This window comes from Puma concolor, chromosome A2 (assembly GCF_028749965.1).
Source record: "Puma concolor isolate L17-30 chromosome A2, mPumCon1.1.hap2, whole genome shotgun sequence".
NCBI lineage: Eukaryota > Metazoa > Chordata > Mammalia > Carnivora > Felidae > Puma > Puma concolor.
This window is the reverse complement of record NC_141668.1, coordinates 72,475,606-72,492,137: the sequence shown is the minus strand read 5'-3', so window position 1 is coordinate 72,492,137 and position 16,532 is coordinate 72,475,606.

The window sequence follows — 16,532 nt, the reverse complement described above, 5'->3', positions numbered from 1 at the left end:
CCGCCATTCTTTTTATCTGCCCAAGCTGTGTTCTCCTAGAGCATTCATCAGACAGCTCTTTCTTGGTTAGCAGAGAGACTCTGTATGAATTCTCACCCTGCTATATGATCCATCTTGGAAAGAGGAAAATCTAATGAAAGAGGAGGGGAGATCATTCTTGTATTGATATTTACATTTCCCAGAACATATAAAACTATCATTTTTAGGATCACCAGACCAGACTCCCACTGAGAAAAATGTTGTTTTATTCAGAGAGGTGACTTACCTGGAGCCCCTTTGAATTGGAGACACTTTTAATTATACTCTTCTCTTCACTCCTCAAATAAAACTCCTATAATGGTTCAGTTTGTGTGAAGTTCCCCTCCTTTGTATTTTTAGTCTCCTGAAGTTAGGACTTATTATATCATTTTTAATTAGTTAAAAGGTTAATAGTATAAACTTCTGAACTGACAAAACAATAATTGCTTTCCAATCTGTAAGTGTTTGGGTTTTTTTTTTTAATGACAATTACAGGACTGATATTTGAAGTTAGCATCTACCTTCTTATTACTGGTAAGGTTAATGTCCTGGTTTGTGGGGAAGGATGACATAAAAATTTTAATGATCTTATAGTGATTGGGTAATGTTTGAACATTGGAAGGATGACACTCAAGTATACTCCCCCCTAGTAGTTTTTTGAGGCAGGAACTCAGGAGCAATAATGTGAAAAGAAAGGTCATCATTTGGTGAAGAATAATTTACTTCTACTACTTAGCATTTACTAAGAACTGACAAGTTATGAGTCCTTAAATACATTCAGCTCTCAAGAACAACTGTTCTTATCTTTTTCTTCTCGTTAGTCTCCAAGCTGGTATAGCAAACTTACAGAAAGATAACATGGCCTAGGATAGAATTAGAGTCCTGGCTGGAAATAATTTAACTCCCCTTCATCATAAAAAAAAAATAATAATAATGTTTTACTATCTCTGTGAGTACAAGTACAAAATTGTTGGAGACCGTTCTCTGTGGGTTGCATATTTCTGCACATTTTGCAAGAGAAGCGCTGATTGCTCTTTTATCATGGACTATATTTTCAAGGATGTACAGTAAGCAGCCTTGGAAGAAGAAGATAGTATTTCCCTCTGAAACAGAGATACTCTGCATGTTTGTCATCCAGTATAATAAAGATAATGCCTCCCGGAGAGAAAACACAGAAATGCTTACTGCCTATTATAAAATATTTGGGTTCCCTAAATTTAGAGTTGCCTCTGCATGTGCAGCTGTCACTTGGCTCCCATTGTTGTTTCTTTGTTTCCACCACCCTGCGGGAATCAGGGAACTGGCAAAAGAAAAAAAATTCTTATATTCTTACCATTGCTGTCACTGTAAGTAATAAACAGTCCTTTGTCTCTTACTCAGGGATTTTTTTGTCGTCTGCCACCAGTATCCACAAAATGGTGGCAGTCTTACTTGCTAGCTTGCAAGTGGTAAAATCTCAAAGCATTCACCGTTCTTAACAAGAACAGGCTAGGAAAAGAGGCACAGAGATGTAGGCTTTACCACTCAGATACCCGCTCCTGATGTTTTCTTTCAAGCTGAGGCTGGAGAGAGCAGAAAGTGAGGGCTTTCTGAGGCACACGCTCTCAATGAACTGTAGCACACTAGTGCACTGTAAACCGTTCATCAGTGTGCAGTTTGGGCTCAATATGTAAAATGTATTTTTGCTGCAACTGGGGGCGTAAGCCCTTATGGTGATGGCCATAAGATGCTGAGCTTATGTGACCATACAGTGTAAAATAGAACACAGTATTCCTTGCTAAGGATAAGAGATGAGAGGTTAAATTCAATCTAGCAGGAAACAGAACTGAGCAGTCACTGGAACATGTGAGGATCTTGCTTTATAAATGTAAAAGTATTGTCAGAACATTCAAAAATTTGATTCAAATAGGGACTGGAGCTGAAGTCCTGAAGTGTGACTAGTTGAAGAGGGTAGTTACTTCAGTAAGTTTTTTCAGTTTTCCAAAACTTTTCCCTTTTTTTAAAAGTAAGATTTACCTTTTCATCTTTTCAAGTGCATTGCCGCCCAATCTAGAAATCAAACATGTGCCACAAAAACCTAAAGTTAATGAATCACAGATCTGGAATGTCCCCAGCTATGAGTTGAGTTGATGCTGCCAATCCCAGTGTCCACAAGGAATCGCCCACCCCAACCCCCACCCAGAGGGTTTGTTTTCACAGGAATTTACAAGTTACACCAGAGTCTAAATTTAGAGCTGAGCAAACAGACGGCACTTACCCAGTACCCTTTTACTTGGCACACCTTCCTTGGTGTCCTTTTAGAAGCAATGGGGATATGCTCTCCCTCAACACTCTAAGCCCCCTCTCAGAACTAGATCCATGTAGGTACTGTGTGAACAGAGTTAAGAGATTTATTACTTTGGGCTCAGTTCCAGACCTCAAATGTAAAGCTTTGGCAGTCATATCCAAGGGATAAGATAAGAGAAATGTATCTCATGAGTCCTGGCCAGAGACAGAATCCAGGAGAAGATCTTGGGCCTCTGGAGAGAAATCCCAAGATAAGAGAGGGATTCCACATACCACAGACAACAAGTGACATGCAAGGAGGACCAAGGACAAATGGGCTTCACTTAACCCTGCCCTGCCCTGTTAAGAATGTAGAAGAGCTCCCTCCATGCCAGTCCAAACGACCTGCCGCCCTCAGACATTTTGGTTTCTTCCCTAATGATAAGGTAAAAAAAAAAAAAAAAAAAAAAATAGCCTCCGTGCTTATGAAGTCCTAGAGGTTGAGCTATACAGGAAGTAAACTCTGTGAATCTCTGGAGAACAAAGAAAAGTGATTTATCTTAGGAAGAACTTCACTCTTCACCTTTGATGAAAAGTAACAAATAAATAAACAAACAAGCAAGCAAGCAAACAAACATACATATTTTAGGTTAATGAGTTCATGACTACTGGCTATGTTCACAGTTGCACTCTGCAAAGGAAAACCCAGCTGTCTTTCTATTGAAGATGTCTTAAATAAGAAAGCCCTTTTCAGGAAAGTCCAATTTGAAGATGGCTGTATGTTTTAATGAAGACTTTTGACCCCTGGGAAATATAAGAAGGAATGTCCAGAAGGAGTGATAATAGATTTTCTGCCTTTTAATCCTGATGGGAAAGCTTATTTTGAAGAATTTCAATTCTTAATGCAGATACACAACAGATGACACAACTGAGTAACTGCTAAGAGGTCAATTTGTCCCCAGCAATCTTTTCACGTTTTGATTCTCTACTAAAACTCAATTCTTAGGTTCACTAGAGAAAAGGAAGGAAAAGAATGTCTCTTGCTTCAAACTCATAATGGCATCCAGCTCTGCTTTGCCCACTTTAAGTAGATTGCTTGGTTTGGACGCTCACACTGTTTTTTCTGGAAACCACTCATACTTCTGGGTTGTACTCCCAAACCACTAGAAGTCAGTCGTCTGGCTGAGAAGGAATTAGACTCCAAGTACTTTCTTTTATGACTTTATTTTACCTGCTCCTTTTGAGCACCCTGTACTTTAACAAACATAGAATACACATTTATTGACAACTTTTTACAATGATGTCCTACAGGAAGATTTTGTTGTTACCCACTCCTTCCCAAGTTTTACTGCAAAAGAAGAAGGCCTGCTGAATCCAGCTGGTGACTCCCATGGAAAAGTTTACCACAGAAACATTTGCAATCAGTTAAGACTTTGTCCCATAATGCTTAGCAAAGGAAGTTGAAAACAATTCGGAATGGAAATAGAATTCTATATGCCAAACCTTAGAGCTAAGTTTCTAAGCATCCCCCTTGGAAGATGTGGGGTTTTTTTTTTTCTTATTGTTTGGTGCCCAGTGAATGGAGATGACTATGTCTTTAAGAGTTTTATTCACTGTTCGTGTCTGCATCTGTATAGAACATTATCTTCCACTTGGCAGGTCACTTAGACTTGCCCACATCTGGTTCTGCTTTCATTTCTATTACCCTATTCGTTTCTGGCCAGCACTCAAAAAGTGCTGCAAGTTTATAGGTGCCACGGAGGCATATGGTTGAAAGAAATATTTTCCCTTTTACCAAGCTCCTATTTCTGTTTTGATTTTCCCCCTATTTTTCACTTAATTAAGAAGAATTATAATTGAGCAGAAGCTTTTATTAATATTCTGGAAAATGACCTTTTAAAGAGGCATTTTAGAGTGGTCCGAATGCTTAGAAACTTGACTTTTACTCCTGACTACAGACTATATTGACAAGCAGTTCTTTATGGAAAGACCAGGGGCTTCAGAGTTTGGTACAGTTAATTCCGAGTCCAGTTGTGCCACTCATTGGTGAGCTGAATCCTGGATTTTCTCATCTGTATTTACAGGATAAAAGGAAGTCGACATGTTTAGGTTGTTGCAAAGATTAACTCTGAACACGTGATAAGTGCCTGGTAAAAGGGAAGTATTATTAATAAAGAATAGCTCTTAATGTTTTGTGGCAGTAAAATGCACCATTCTGATCATACTCAGCAATTAAAAGGAAAACTTGCTGGTTTTCATCTCTGTGAGATCTAATTATTATGTAGCAGTTTTCCTTTAGGCCCAAAAGAATGTCACTGCTAATAATAAAGGCTGTGGAGGCTTACTGAGCCATAGAAGTTTTATTTGCTTAATGTGAGAGAATAGGCCCAAGGACAACACATTCATGGTTCAGGAAAGAGAAACAAATTACTATAGAGGCAAGAGCATGCTGAACATGTCAAAGAAAAATACAACACTGATAAACATGCATATAAGTCCTGGTACCAGGAATAAGGTAAAACTGTGATTATTTACCGAAAACCCAGAGTGTTGACCTTATAAAACAGACAACAAGATCAGCCGAAGGAAACCACTTTCTGTCCATCTTTCTCCTCTATACTCTTGATTATAATCAGCTTTGGCTCTCAAGTGACAGGAAAAGAAAGGCTCCAGCTAGGTAAGACCAATGCCAATCTTAGCTAACCCATTTGAGATGACCAAGTGGAGTTGCCTCAGAATGTCAGTGCCACTGTAAAATCTACTCCCAGTAAGGAGTAAAATCAAGCACAGAGACTTCTCTACAGTCACCTAGTACAGTCATAGACATGAAAGAAAATGAAGTTTAAAATAAAGAATTTGAGGGACGCCTGGGTGGCTCAGTCGGTTAAGTGTCTGACTTTGGCTCAAGTCGTGATCTTATGGTTTGTGATTTCGAGCCCCACATTGGGGTCTGTGCTGACAGCTCAGAGCCTGGAGCCTGCTTCGGATTCTGTGCCTGCCTCTCTCTTTGTCCCTCCCCCATGCATGCGCGTGCACTCTCTCTCTCTCTCTCCCTTCCTCTCTCTCTCTCTCTCTCTCTCAAAAATGAAAACATTAAAAAAAATTTAAATAAAATAAAGAATTTGAACATTTCTTAAAAGACAACAAATTTTAGGTGTTTATTTCACTCCTGGAGTCAAGCAAAGTTGAATAAGATATGCTGTATTATTTTGATAGGATTTCCATAATCAGCTGGATTTAAAGTTTGATTCTTCTGTGTGAGTGCTGCTGTTTGCTGTAGCAGGGGAGAAATTTATGACTTTTATCTGTAGAACAGCAATTACTTTGTACACTTCCTAACAATTTCTCAGGTACCCCAAGACAGCCACACTCATCTGTCTATATATTCTCTAAAAATATATTTTGTTTCTTCTCCCTCTGTCTCAGGTGAGGCTGACTTTCATAAAGAAATACAGGGATTCTGGTAAACACCGGAGTTTTTCTTCACTCGTTTTTTTTTTTTTTTTTTTGTCTCCTATTTGGTATCACTTACTTCCCTCTGGGTCATTTCAATGAAATTAGACTTCACCGTGCCATACTAAATAAAGGGAAAGAGGAGCATGAATTAATGAAGTTTGGGTAATATAATTCTTTTAATGAAATCCAGGTTTATTGCTTTAAAGAGGCTATGGTAATTAAAACTAGACTGAGAACTGCTTCGTTGAGATTCAAATTTAATAAATAACGAAGCAAGATTTGCAATTAGATTATCATATCCGGGCGCCAGCCCAAGTATTGCCAATGTCTGCTTATATTGTAAGTATACTATTTTATTCATTTATTCATTCGTTCTTCCAACACAAACTTATTGAGCACGTATTATTTGCCCAGCCATATGCTAGATGCCAGAGACAGAATGGTTAACGAGAAAGGATTGCTTCTTCACCTGATTGCCTCTTGTATACCTGAAAAAACTTTTCTTCTAATTATTCTTTCCCCCTATGATCTTACTTACATTATTCCATATATTCAAATAATCACAAACTCACAATAAGTCAAAATTAATGACGCTTTTATTCTAGTTCCTCCCCACCCCCCGCCCCCACCAAGGGCAGCAACTGATCAGCAACTCTTTCTTTTTCTGCAGGCGTGTGTCTTAAAAGATAAAAAAACAAGAAAACAAACAAACAAACAAAAAACCTTCCTGAATCTATTTTCTTTTTCTCTGACAATTTGCAGGAAATAAATGACTTTTGTTCTGAAGAGGCCCATCAGGTTAGCCTTTTCTTTATCCCTTCTATACCAATTATTACAAAAGTTCTAACAAACAAGTTAGAAATATTATGAAGTCAGGCAAATATGGTACAGTAAAAACATGGGGGAAATCCATTTTGGTGGAAAGAAGCTGAAACCTCCAGTAGATCACAATAATACTGTTGTCTCAGGTGGAAAGTGACTTTGGAAAGTTACGGTTACGCACACAAGTGTTACGCAATGTTTAGTGTTCAGAAGTACACCTGCCTTCAGCACTAACCATAAAGGGCACAGACTCCTGTAACGAGAACTGAGTCTGGCAGTCCCATCTCTGCTGTGACCTTGGGCCAGTCCCTTCTTCACTTAGGAATGCAGCGTACTCAAAAGCACAGTACTTGAAATCAGAAGCCTGCTCCGATTTGTGAAGGTGGGCGAAACTCTTTCCAACATTGGGCTCTCATTTCAAAATGATGAGGTCAGGCTGTAAGTTCTCTGTAAGAATCTTCAGTGTTAACATTCTTCATTTCTAGAATTAGAATGAGTGTCAGAGTTGTTTGCCAGGTTGGGGAAAAAAATGGTTCTGAATGGCACCTGCCCACTCACCACTCTTCACACTACTCCTCTTGGGATCATTACATTGGACCACCCAAGGGTAGAGGAGAAGGTGGTTGGTCCCATGTTATGGGTTGAATTGTGTTTCCCACCCCCAATTTGTATATTGATTCCTAACCCCCAGTATCTCAAGTTGCAACCTTATTTGAAGATAGGGTTTTTAAAGAGTTAAAAGAGAGAGTTTAAAGAGTTAAAATGAGGTCATTAGGATGGGCTATAATTCAATAAGACTGATGTCTTATAAAAGGAGGCGATTTGGACACAGAGATACACACAGAGGAAAGGTGATGTGAAGACACAGGAAGAAGACGACAGCCCTCTACAAGCCAAGTGGAGAAGTGGGGAATAGATCCTTCCCTCTCAGCTCTCAGGAGGAACCAGTCCTGCGAACACCTGAAACTCAGACTTGCAGACTTCAGAACTGGGAGACAATAAAGTTCTGCTGTTTAAGCTGTGCCGTTTGTGACACTTTGTTAAGGCAGCCCTAGCAAACTAATATACCCCATGAGCTAGTTCCAAGAAAACAAAAAGGGTTCTGACTATCCCAAAGCAAAAACAAAGCGATAGGCTTGGATCCTAGACCTCTTGCCCCATCTAACCACACACCCCAGTTTGCATGTTTCCCCCTCATGGCACAACTTCTCCAGTGTCTCCCACTCCCCAAAGCTGCCAACGGGCACATTTTAAACCAGATCTAAATATGCTGATGTGATTGATGTCAAGGATTTGTCTGATTTGCCCAGGCTTCTCCATCTTCATTCCCTGTCCCACAATGGTCTCCTTTGTAAAACTAGTTGGTAGGATTTGATAGTGAGAACCCCATTTAGCTACAATAACTGCATATGTGGCAGACGATAGAGCCACTGAAGCAATTTGAGAAGAGAAATGATGTAATTAAAAGGTGCTTTAGGAAGATCAGTACCAACAATGCAAAGGAGGGGTTAGAAGGAGAGAGAAGTAGAGGTTGAGTGACAACAATCATAATTGTTCAAATAGGTGATGTGACCAAATGGTCAGTGGGATTAGATTAGATCAATAAGTGATTCTCAAATTTGAATGGGGGCCAGAATTGCTTGGAAGACTTCTTAAAACAGAGATTGCTAGGCCCCACCCTTAGAGATTCTGTGTCAGTAGGTCTGGGGGAAAAGACCAGAATTTCTATTTCTAACAGGTTTCCCAAGTGATGCTGATTCTACTGTTTAAGGGACCGCACTCGGAATCACTGGGTTAGATTGTCACAGCCATGACACTCTAGAGAATTTGGGCTCCAAGTTCTAGCTTAAATAAATTTTTTTTCAAGTTTGGCTTTTGGCAAAAACAGGGTTTATTTATGCTTTCGATTTTGTTTTTGGCCTGAATCATCCAAGCTGTTAAATACACAAGAGTGCCAACTGAATGATAATTGATCGTGCAAAATTCTGCCTGAGGTGGGGCCACATTAACCAGCAATTAGAGGCCTCAAAATCTAAAACTGAGGGAAAGATCATGAACTGGTGTCCTCAAATCTGGCTAAGGCCTTCTTTAATTTAAAAACCCAGGTGACTACGAATTCTATTCCTCCAGCTTTCCTATCCCAGTTGAGAATCACTGATTTACAATCTGCAGAGCCTTTCCATTTGATTATCAAAAGCACTGGCAAATTCACACGTAACGGTTCTGTTCATCATACTATATATATATGTATACTATATATATATGTGTGTGTGTATATATATATATACATATACATATGTTATATATACATATACATATATATGTGTGTATATATGTGTGTGTGTGTATATATATGTATATATATACATATATATACATATATACATATATATACATATATATGTATATATATACATATATATATATGTGTGTGTGTGTGTGTGTATATATATATATATGTGTATATATATATATATATATAAGCTGAGAAAGTATTACCCCCAATTTACAGATTAAAAAATGAGGCTCGATTAAAAAATGCCCCTCTTTCATTTTTATTCCTTCCAGATTTTAATAATTTTCCGTAAAAGATTAATGTCCCAGCTCCAGAAGTTTCTCTTAACATATATAATAGAAACAATATTGGACTGATCGTTAAATTCACACAAGCAATTTAAAGCAAATCGCCACAGAATTAAATTCCATTAAAACCAGCCAATCAGCCCTAACGGACTTCTCCATTTGTAAATTATGGATTCTGCTTGAATATTCATCCGATCACATTGATCAAATTTCTATTTCCTCTGTCTTCTTAGAATTAATTTCATATAAAGTGGCGTCAAGCTACAGATCCAGCAAATCGTCCCTTGTTAAGTGAGGGGAAAATCAGCCTCTTGTTTCTGATTTTCTTCAAGTTCACAAAGAGAAAAATCCTGAGAACTGTACTTTCTATTAAATCAAAAAGAGAGATGTGTAATGAGGAAAGAATTTTGTTCAACAATAGCAGCAGTGCCACATAGCTGACCAGCTGGAGCCCAGCCCAGCTGCGGCCCCACAGCCCGCCCTTCCAGAGAGAAGCCAGCGTGGCTCAACAGAGGTGCTCTGACAGAGGGCGTTTGCCCTCAACTTCCATCCAAGAAACCAGCCATCCTTTTCTGTAGCAGCATTTATGCATTTAGAAAACTTTACCTTCTCTCTCTCTTTCCTTTCCCAACTCCTGTCCTTTAAATCAGTTTCATGGTTCTCATGTGAGCATTGTAGTGTGTTGAGTCCATCCAGACTATTCTTGGATTTAAATGAGAAATGAGTTGTTTTTATTTCCTTGGGGACTTAATTTTACTCAATAGATGAGGGTTACACACTGACACTTTATCTTCATGAGAGAAGGAGAGAGAGAGAGAGAGACACGAGACACAGAGAAAGAGAGAAAGGGGCCTTTCTGAGATCGACGTTTCGACCTCTCCTTCCTGATTGCTATTTAAAGCACTTATTCTGACTTGGAGAAAACGTAATATATAGTTCCTTAATGTGTTTAGTTAAGGACCTCATGAATCATGTGGATTTCTCCACAACCTAAGTGGCTATTATGCTGACCCAAGGGTGTGCCATTTTGTGGACACTTCATCTTTGTGTCCCTGTTTATTTGTAGCGAGTAAGCCCAGTTCTGTAAGACACTGATTAGAGAGGCAGTGGAAGTTGTTATCTACTGTAAGTTGCATACAGCAAAAAGCTGCCAGGCAGTGTTCACATAATTGAAGATGCCGAGCTTTCAGACTTGATTGTGATTTTGGTTTGGGGCTTCCAATTCTAGCTCAGGCTCTCAATAAGTCCAAGACTACTCTTTATCCTGAATTATTCCTTTTCAGGAACAACACTCTAACCATGAATTCTGGAGATTGCATCCCAGTTGTTGCATTTAAAACTTCCTTTTTAACTACAACAATCTCATCCTTAGTCCCTCTCGAAACTAATGAACCAAAGCTGCTTCCTTTGCTTTTACCACTGGATTTCAACTTTGCAAGGAATTTTACTAAGTAGAAAGAGACAGTGGGGGGTGGTGAGTTAGCACAACCCAGAGCTTTCTTACCAGCTGTTATACATCAAGAAGACAGGCCTTCTGTAACCCCTTCCTGGCATGCTAGTGCAAAACAAAAGCCAGACGCTCAGTGTTGATAAAGATTTTCCCAGGAAAACATATACACAACATGACACCATGAATTAATTCATATTTAAATACAATTACTAAAATGTGGTACTGTGTCTGTGTTTTGGATTACTGCAAAAAAGTGTGAGAACATAAGAGGCACTAAATAGTGTTGGTATCACTGACGTCCCCAAATGGCACCACTATTTGCTTTTTTCTCCAGGAAAGCCACTCTTTCCCACTGAGATGTAGATAAAGAACACACCGATCTGCAAAGTATAAAGAAAAAGGCTAGAGTTGGACTTCACCTTGGTCACATTTCAGAAGTGTGTTCAAGGGTTAAGTCCAGGGCACCTCCCAGGAAATGACAAATGTTTCCACAGCCCAAGTTTTGCTCACTCCCTGGCCCCCAATATCTAGACTTCAGGCTTCCAGGCTTCAAATAGTTAGAAAAAGTGTTTGGTTTGAAATAATTCCTGAGGTTTAGCTTGCCTCACAAACCACATTCTTTTTGCCCTCCTCCCCCAGCCCAGTTTTAAGGGAAAATGGCTTGGAATTCTGATGATAGACTCTCATAAAATTGTCCATATTGCTTGCTGAGGCAAATAATAATACAAGTAATAATAATAATAATAATAATAAATCTAAAGTACAGCATTTCTGTAGTTGCCAAAATATTTGTCTTCAATTTAGAGATATTTGCCTTCTTTTTTCATATCTTAAATTCTTCCTGTAGTTTTCATTTTTTCAGTTTTCCATTTCAACAGCTTAATTTCATTTTAGCCCTATTCCCATGAAGACAACTATTTTGTGAAGTCCAAGATCCCTGGATGTACAAAAACCCTTAAGTCAGTGTCTGTAAGCTTTTTTTAACTTGCAGATGCCAAGGGTTCACCTAAAAATTCTCATTCAGTAAGTCTGATTTGGAGCCTTAAAAAGTGTAATTCACCTTCCAGTGATTTTAATGCAGAGCATGGCTTAGAAAACACTGCTATATAGCGTATCCCTACACACGCGCGCGCACACACACACACACACACACACACACACACACTACTCCCACTTAATGATTACCATCAGAGAAGAACAGTCATTTTTAAGAGTTCTATTTGGAATTCTACTGCAGAGGATATCCTATTTTTCCTTTATGCTAAGCTTCTTGAAAAAGTGGCCAGTCTGACTCACGACTTCCTAATCCCGCTGCCCACTTACACTGGGTACAATCTAGCTTTCCTCCTAATGATTCCTAGATCATGATCAGTGATCTTTTAATCATAAAGTTCAATACTCTTCTTTAGTCCCTTGCTTCTTAAGCATATTTTCAGCCTTAATACTTGACCATCTTCAGCTTCTTGAAGCCCACTACTCCTTTGCATTAGGAGTTGTGCACTCATTCAGATGTCTTCTTATCTTTTTCTTTACTCTTTCTCTGGATCCTCATGTTCTTTCTGCTACAACCCCCCTCCCCCCCCCCTACCAAATCTGCCATTCGCTGTTTTATTTTCCATCTCCACAAATTCTCCTCTGGCAAGCTTATTCAACCCCACAGCTTCAGTACTTTTTTAAATGTTTATTTATTTTTGACAGAGAGAGAGAGTTCAAGTGGGGGAGTGGCAGAGAGAGAGGGAGACACAGAATCCAAAGCAGGTTCCAGGCTCTGAGCTGTCAGCACAGAGCCCGACCTGGGGCTCGAACCAACAAATCATGAGATCGTGACCTAGGCCAAAGTTGGAGGTTTAACAGACTGATCCACTAATGTGCCCTTCAGTCCCACAGCTTCAACAGCACCTCCTCTGCAGGAGCTCCCCGGATCCATCTCTCTACTGCTGACCTCTCTCCCATCTCCATTCTTCTCACTTAATTGTTTGCAAGACTCCCTCAGCTGGCTCTTCTACACCTCCAGAGCAATATAGTCAAAAGGGAATTAATCTCTTCTCCCAACCCCACTGCTCATATGGTATTTCCTGCTTTTGTAAATAGTAGCTCAATCCTCTCATCTGTTGGGGCTCTAAGCTGCAACATCATCTCTGACTGATTCCTACCACTAGCCCACAGCATTCAAACATGGATCTAGCCCTGTTGGTTCTTCCACCCAGATGTCTCCAACTCAGTCTCATTCTCTCTAGTCCTACTGCCAGACTATAAATGCTGTTGCATTAAATATTAAATATGGGGATGATTCCCCATTAAATATGGGGAAGATTTTTTTGAGAACAAGAGTATTCAGAGAAAGACTCAAAATGCTCAAGACTTGAACACTCCTTGAAAGACAGGATTTCAAGAAGTCAAAGGAGTAATGGAATGGAATCTGGTGGAAAGATCAACAGGGGTAAAGGTTCACCTGTAGGAATAAGCCTGGCGTGTGCATGCATACTGAGGATTTGTTTGACTGAAGCCAAATGTGCTTATTAGTCTCCAAAAGTTACTCCCAAATAAACCATGCTTCTAGGTAATCACACCTTATGTAATCCTGTCCTCTTGAATCTCAGTTGGCAACGAGGCTCTCTTTGTGATTATAGAATGTAGTGCAAGGGGCACTGCATAACTTCCATTCTATGGCTAAGACAGAAGAAAGCTTGCAGCTTCTGTTTTAGTCTCCTAGAACACTCTCTGTGGCAGCCAAATAGGAAAACCAACTGCTGTGCTGGAGATGCCACATGTAGGCACTTCCGTTAATAGTCCCCATTGAGCCCAGACTCTCAGTCATCTCTGTGAAGGCCACACATATACGAACAAAGCCACCTTGGACCTTTTTGGACCAGAGCAGCTGGCTGAACCCTGAATGACCTCAGCCAATACAAAGTAAAACAGAATAATTACCCAACTAAGCCCCACTTGAATTCCTGATCCATAAATCAAAAATTTGCTGTTTAAAGACACTAAGATTCAGACTAGCTTGTTAGGCAGCAATAGATAACCAGAGACAAAGACAAATTGTGTTGAGTAGTAAAAAATAAGATTAAATATGTATGATGGTTCCAAATTATGAAGAGCCTTGAAAACATCAAGCAGAGAGGCTCTTTTTGCTGATACAGGATAATAGGGAGTAAATTAAAGTTCTGAGCAATAGAATGATAATCATAGCCTTGTGTGAGAGATAGTTTGGCAGAAACACACAAAATGCATACATGAATGGCAAGCATTTGACAATCTGATATAAAAGATCTATAGTCTAAACTTGGTTTTGTCGATATCGAAAAAGTTATTAACTTGAGCTTGCTACTACCTCAAGGAATGTTGTGCTGGCTAAATGGGTCATATTCATGACAGTACTTCTTTTTATTAAATATAATTTGTTGTCAAATTGGTTTCCATACAACACCCAGTGCTCATTCCAACAGGTGCCCCCCTCAATGTCCATCACCCACTCTCCCCCACCCCCCATCAACCCTCAGTTTGTTCTCAGTATTTAAGAGTCTCTTATGGTTTGCCTCCCTCCCTCTCTGTAACTTTTTCCCCCTTCCCCTCCCCCATGGTCTTCTATTAAGTTTCTCAGGATCCACATAGGAGTGAAAACATGTGGTATCTGTATTTCTCTGCCTGACTTATTTCACCTAGCATAATACCCTCCAGTTCCATCCACGTTGCTACAAATTGCCAGATTCATTCTTTCTCATTGCCAAGTACTATTCCATTGTATATATAAACCACATCTTCTTTATCCATTCATCATGACGGTACTTTGAAAGCTCGTTCTAAATACCATATAAAATAAATTCTTGTTAGTCAGATGAAGGAGGGACTGGAGGCATCAAAGCTGACTACAAAGTTGGAACAGTAATCTGCAGGTAGGGTGATGCATTGCTTCTTTAGGATAAGTGATTTGGCCTTTCTCTAGCCTTATTTCCCAACACTTTTTGCTACATAATTTGTACCCTAGCCACATCAACCATGGAAGGTGGCTTCAACATTCTGGTTCATACTGGACTTCCTACCTCTATGTCTTGTCTTTCTCTTCTTATCTATCATGCCATCCTTTTCATCTTTCAAGACTCATTGAGGGTTTTGTTTGTCTTACAGATGTTTCCTTGATATTTCATAGCCTGAACTAACAGCTCTCTCATTGTGGCCTCCACTATACATTGTACTGTACAATAGTAACACATCATATTAAGAGGCATTTGTTGGTTTATTTATTTGTATTTCCAGTGGTGCTACCCTCTGAGCACCTTTGACTATCTGACACACAGTATGGGGCTTAATAAACATTTTTCTTTTCTTTTTTTCTTTTTGTATTAACTAGACCATTAGGGATAGTAATATAAGAAAGTTGAAACAAGTGGCATCTTAAAGGAAAAAAAATAAGACATTATGACTGATTGAATTTGAAGAACAAAGACTATGGAAGAATCAGAGGTGACCCTCAGGTTTCAGATGTACAACTAGGAGAACATTATTGTACAAAGAAACTCAGGAAAATGATAAGGATTTTGGACATAGTGGAAGAATTTTGGAAGGCTTAGATGTGAATATGTTAAATTGAGAAAATGGCAAAACATCCAAATAGAAATATCTGGAATTATTTGTATATATAAAGCTAACATTGAGTTCATAGAACAAAAGTCAGACTTTAGTGGTGGTGCTTACATCAGAGTGATGATATTCGGTGACCTCCCTGTTAAAAAATCTTCTCAGAGGAGTACTGTACAGAGAGAGGAGACCCATCTTTAGGAACCAAGAGAAGGAAAGAAGTTATAGATGGAAACTTAAATGGGTCAATATTAATAAGACTAGCAATGGTGATGTCACAGAAGCCAGTAGCGGTTGCCTGCCAGTCAGCAGCAAATAATGTCCTGCAGCCATCTCAAATATACCATGTGCAAATCTAAGTTAAATTCACAAGTCCGCCTTTCCCCCTACTTTCCCTGTATTTATTAATGACACCATCATCCACTCAGTCATCCAAGGACATTTTGGAATCATGCACAATTCTCCTCCTAATCCTGATATTCTTTCAGCAAATTCTATGAACCTGCCCTTGAAACGTGATTCTCTTCCTCCTTCTGTCCAACCCCCCACATTAAGTTATGTGATACAATTGCTTTTTAACTGGTTGCCTCCAGTGTCAACTCCCCGAGATCCATCCATCCCACTGCCAGAATTATTGTTCTAAAACACAAATCAAACAACAGATTTGCGCTACTGAGAACCCCTTAATAATTCTCCATTTCCTACAAGATGTACCTTTGCCTTCCGTGACATGGAGGCTGACTACCTCTACACTTCTCTTCTGATTTTTTTTTTTTTTACCACAAACAGCTCCCATGTTCCATACTTGGGAAATTATACACAGGTATTTCAAAAACAACATGCCTGCCATGGATTTTCTGCCAGGATTTTCTGTCTCAGAAATGTCATCACAACAAGGCAGAAAACTGATAGTCACATTTGATTTTCTCTTTTCCTAATTCTCATATCTTAAATCCACCTAATTCTCTTCATCCCCAATATTATCACCCCAGACCCCGCTACCAGTCATCTCTCATGTGGAAGAATCTCTTAAAGTTCTCTTAAAGACTCTTGTTCCACTCACCCCTTTCTAATCCATTCTCAAGTTCACAGACAGTTGTCTTTCTAAACAAATCTGATTGGAGTTAGAGTTAGAGAGAAGGTTAGAGTTAACATTTGGGTCCAGGCTTACTACTCTTCAGTGGCTTCTCATTGCTGCTAGGATAAATTCCTTAATATGCCTTTTAAGGCCTTCCCTGATTGTCCTTTGGGTAACCTGGAACATACCGCTATGGACTCAACCTCTACTCACCCATCTCCCTTCCTTTAGCTAAATGCCACTCATTTATTATGGACTAAATGTTTGTGTCCCCACCAC